Genomic DNA, 5,715 nt, shown 5'->3' with positions numbered 1-5,715 from the left:
AACTAATACAATTTCAATTGGTATTTGGAATATATGGTAATAACAACATCATCATAAAAATTCCTGGGTCAGGTGATGTCATGAAGTATTGTTCCTTTCAAAGTAAAAGACCCTTTTCCCACAATTAAATAAGAAAATGCAGATTTTATATTACTGCTTTTTAGTAAAATTAAGATAAAGTAATTGTTGCCATATGGCAACACCATGCAGTAGAGGGTTAATCCAGCACTAAGTGCGGCCTTCTCCTAACATTAGACCAGCGAGAACAAGAAACTGTGTACCCCAACTGTGATGAGCTCCCTCTGATGCGGAGATGTTACTGCATGGTAGTGTGCGAACATTGCTAATGAATCTGAAGCCCCCTCCTCCACAACTAACACTGAGTTCCTATAAACACTGTTATCAGGGGAGGTGTGGCTTCCAGGATTTCCTCAGCCTCACACAACTCCCACTGCACCACTTCGCAGAGCTTTTCTGGCATCAACACCAAATGGCATTCCCTAGCATGAACTGTGCTAAAGGTTTTGCACGGTTTTGTTTTCCTCTGAAGACAGAACAGAAAATGTGGTGGATTTTACGAGTACAACACAGAACAACAAAGTGGGGGAAGTAATGTAGAATAAACGAAAATATACATAAACATAATGGATTGATTACTACTATAACAGTAGAATGCAAGGAGATTAAATGCATAACTCGCTGTTGTCGGATCAAAACCTCATATCTCCAAAATGCTCACTTTACAGGAGGAGGAAAAAACTGACTTTACTTTCAATGTAAGTCAATGGAACCAGACTTTTTTTTCCAAGTCATTTTGGGTTGTTTTTTTGGGTCCATTCAACGTGAAATTTATCCTGAATGTATAGGACCATGCGTACGTTCACATTATGTCAAAAACTGAAAAACTGAAATATACACTCACTGGTCACTTTATTAGGTATTTATTGTTCAATTGCTTGTTAACACAAATAGCTAATCAGCCAATCACATGGCCACAACTCAGTGCATTTAGGCATGTAGAGGTGGTCAAGACAACTTGCTGAAGTGCAGACCGAGCATCAGAACGGGGAAGAAAGGGGATTTAAGTGGCTTTGAACGTGGCGTGGTTGTTGTTGCCAGGCGGGCTGGTCTGAGTATTTCAGAAACTGCTGATCTACTGGGATTTTCACGCACAACCATCTCTAGGGTTTACAGAGAACGGTCCGAAAAAGAGGAAATATCCAGTGAGCGGTCAGTTGTGTGGACGAAAATGCCTTGTTGATGTGAGAGGTCAGAGGAGAATGGGCAGACTGGTTTGAGATGATAGAAAGGCAACAGTGACTCAAATAACCACTTGTTACAACCAGGGAATGCAGAACACCATCTCTGAATGCACAACGCATTGAACCTTGAAGGAGATTGGCTACAGCAGTAGAAGACCACACTGGGTGCCACTCCTGTCAGCTAAGAACAGGAAACTGAGACTACAATTCACACTGGCTCACCGAAATTGGACAATAGAAGATTGGAAAAATGTTGCCTCGTCTGAAGAGTCTCGATTTCAGTTGCGACGTTCAGATGGTCGCGTCAGAATTTGGCGTAAACAACATGAAAGCATGGATCCATCCTGCGTTGTATCAACAGTTCAGGCTGGTGGTGGTGGTGTAATGGTGTGGGGGATATTTTCTTGTCACACTTTGGGCCCCTTAGTACCAACGGAGCATCGTTATATGCCGCAGCCTACCCAAGTATTGTTGCTGACCATATCCATCCCTTTATGACCACAGTGTACCCATCTTCTGATGGTTACTTCCAGCAGGATAATGCACCATGTCACAAAGTTCATATCATCTCAAACTGGTTTCTTGAACATAACCATGAGTTCACTTTACTGCAATGGCCTCACCAGATCTCAATCCAGTAGAGCACCTTTGGGATGTGGTGGAATGGGAGATGTGCATCATAGATGTGCAGCCGACAAATCTGCAGCAATTGCGTGATGCTATCATGTCAAAATGGACCAAAATTTCTGAGGAATGATGTTTCCAACACCTTGTTGAAAGTCTGCCATGAAGAATCAGAGGTGGACGAAGTACACAAATCATGTATTTGAGTTAAAGGTAAAATATTCCTCCAGTAAAAGTAGAAGTTCCTCCCTTTAGACCTCCACTTGAGATAAAGTACAAAAGTATTTGCCTCCAAATGTACTTAAGTATAAAGTAAAAGTACTAAAAGAGTAATTCTCGCTCTGATGTCCTGTTATCATTTTTATAACCAGACTGGCTTCATGAACTCATTTCAGGTGAAAGTCCTCCAGCGTCTCTCTTGGTAAACCAGTCTTTTAATAGAACGTCATTAATTAGTGACGCTGACGTCTATTAAAATGATCAGAAGCACAAAACACTGAAGGTAAACAGTTTCCATCAGGGAGAACCGAGTGGCTCTGAAATCACTTTTTACACACAAGCAAAGTTTCAGTTTCAGATTTATTTACAACTTAGTTCCAAGTTTAAGTTGAATAAAAACTGGCTTTAAACTCAGGATCACAGATGAGCTCCTTTACTATGTTGATCTGTAGGCGTCTGTTCAGAAACATAAACCAGCCCAAACTCATTTACTATAAAATGAAATGGTGTTTGTAGAAATTCAGAAAAAAGCCGCGTCAGTCTCGACTGCATATGTGGACATATTTCTATATTGTGCTCTATTTACACAAATTTAGGTTAGTTCATCATTTATGTTGAACAGACTCTCCCAAAGTTTTACGCTGCTGCGCTGACGTTGAACCGTGTGCTGCACTGGGTCGGTATGACCAACAGGTCAAAACCAGCTCTAAACAAAGTGACCGCTGGGCTCTGATTGGTGCTCTGGCTTTGCGCTTCTTTTGTTTTGACATGTTACGTTTTTATACGCACAGAAACCAAAAGGAACGACAGATTTCTCAAAATGTAGGAGGAAAAAGTCGGATATTAGACTCTGAAATGTAGTGGAGTGAAAGGAGAAAGTCGCCCAAAATGGAAAAACTTCAGTACAGATACACTAAAAATACTAAAGTACAGAAACTAATTACATTTACTCAGTTACTCAGTTACTGTCCACCACTGCAGAATTAAGGCAGTTCTGAAGGCAAGCTTGGAATCAAACGTGTTTTGAAATGAGTGTGTTTACTAGTATTGGGCTGTTAGCTCCTTAGTTAATTCCTGTTTCTGATTTAGCAGCTTAGCAATGCTAGTATGACCACTTCCTTGTTTCTACACTCTGTCCATTTTATCAGCTCCACTTACTGTATAGGAGCACTTTGAAGTTCTACAGTTACAGACTGTAGTCCATCTGCAGTTTCTCACTGACATGGTGGTGGTGTGTTAGTGTGTGTTGCACTGGTGTGAGGGGATCAGACACAGACACATGGCTAACAGTACACTGTGCGGACACATATGCCGAGATAAGCGACTTCTATTATGGGCAAACCCGGGGTCATAGTCACAACGGTCCAGGGTCAAACAGCCAACACGGAGAGAAGGAAGGACAGACATGACAAAATGAAAACCGGATCAACAAACAACGGAGGCCAGAAGAAACAAACACCAAACAATATCAAACACTTCAAACAAAGACCAGCAACCAAACAGGGGAAAACACAGGGCTTAAATATATGAGGGTAAACGAGGGACAGGTGGAAACACAGGTGCAGACAATCAGGGGTGGAGTAACCAAACAAGGGGCTGGACTAAAAACCAAAACACAAGACGAACACATGGACAGGACTGGGAGGGGCCAATCGTAACATACACTCATAACTGGTTCCAATAATAAAATCGTTTTATTTTAAGACTAACTACTAAAGCATCTTAGCTAATATAGTAAACAATTAAGCCTGTGGCACTGTCAATTCACTTACATCTGTTTTGTTAACATGCATGATTTTACAAAAAACATATAGCACAGTAAAACTTTCCTGTTAATATCAAGCAGTTTTAATTGGAACATTGCTAACTGCTAAAATGTAAAAAGTTACAAAGTTCCACTGAAGCCTGTAGTCGATATTTAACCCAGATTGTTGGTAGCTTCTAAAATAACCCGATAGTGTTAAAAAAAGTGACCCAGTGTGTGTAACCCAGTGGTTACAAACAGTAGAAGGCCTTTGGTTCAGCTCCTGAAGTCCTAACCAATGGGAGAGCTCGCTAGCCTGTATCTACCTGGGTACTACACAGAAAAAACAAATTTCTGTTAGTAAAATTTTAAATTTAGTTTTTGTTTCCAACCAAAGATTAAAACACATACAGAGATTAATCAGTTGCCAGGAATCATTACAATTTCTCTGAAGACCCTAAGGGTCACCCTCTGGGATAACTACACTCCTACGGTCCAACTGTAGAGGATAAGGGTGTTGTTAAGGCCTTCACAAACTTTCTGGAAAGGTATCAAGGAATAAATGATTTGTCAGTAAACCCTTGTATTGTGTATTACTTTTCTAGTTCTCTAGTTTTTATAATTACATTGTGACCAAAAGTGGGAGAAATATTTGTAGGGGCACAGAATAAGCCAGTAAGGTCTATATTGAACTATAAAAAGTTGTGTGTTTAGAAGTTAAAATGGCTGATAAAATAACTGTTTCATCTACCAAACTCTTTTCTGGTATCTGCGCCTCTGCTTCAAGCTAAACAATCAATTTCAGTCGCTTCAGTCCGATTATTTTTAGGTAAGCAGATTATTATCAGAAGCCACTACAAGGCAGCGTGGTCAGAACAGAGCATGAAAGGGCATCCCTTGAAGTTCTGGTGGTGAGGGAGGACTGGCATCATGGCCTTGCTCTCCATTTCAGCAGCTCTGGCTGTAATTAGACCCCTAGAGGGAAAGCTAACATCTAGGGACAAAATTTAGTCAACACCCTCTGACTCTGAAACAATCCCCAACCAATCTCTGGCCCAAAGGATGGTCTGTAAGAACGAAGGATGAGGGAAATCGAGGAAATGCAAGAGCGGGCCCCAACAAAGGGCCTCCTTAACCTTTACAAAAGCCCACTGGCGCTGGTCCATCCACTAGGCATTCATTCAAGTGAGATCAATCAAATGGCTGGTGTGACATCAAGAACAAGTGTACCTCACCCAACCCCAAAAATGGTGTTCTCTTTTGTGCTTCAGGCTCTATATGTAGAGATGTACCACAAGTGGTATTAGTCCCAGAACGGGGAAATTTCACCTCCGCATTCTAACCTATCCGTGCAGTGAAACACCACATACACGCTACTGAACACACACTCTAGGAGGCAGTAAGCACACGCCCCCGGAGTGGTGGGCAGCCCTATCCGTATTGTCGCGTACTTGCTCAGGAGATTGAACCGGCGACCTTTTGGTCACAAGGCTGGTTCCCTAACCTCCCTTATTAGTCCCAAAATGGGGAAATTTCACCTCCGCATTTGACCCATCTGTGCAGTGAAACACCACATACACACTGGTGAACACACATACACTAGGGGGCAGTGAGCAAACTTGCCCAGAGCGGTGGGCAGCCCTATCCACAGTGCCCAGGTGATTCTGCTGTGAGTAGTGCTCTTTTATCAAACACTAGGCAGAAAGATATGGTCAAAGCATTTAGGGTAGGTTATGGGGGTGAGCTTCCACTCCATGGTGACCAACCCCCAAACATCCACACCCCTCCAGACACAATAAAGCACAAATAACACATACAACACCACTTATACTAACAAACAACAACATGAACACCCTTTTGCGGTGT

Source organism: Pygocentrus nattereri, chromosome 3 (genome assembly GCF_015220715.1).
Source record: "Pygocentrus nattereri isolate fPygNat1 chromosome 3, fPygNat1.pri, whole genome shotgun sequence".
In the NCBI taxonomy this organism is placed as follows: domain Eukaryota; kingdom Metazoa; phylum Chordata; class Actinopteri; order Characiformes; family Serrasalmidae; genus Pygocentrus; species Pygocentrus nattereri.
This window is presented reverse-complemented; position numbering follows the sequence as displayed.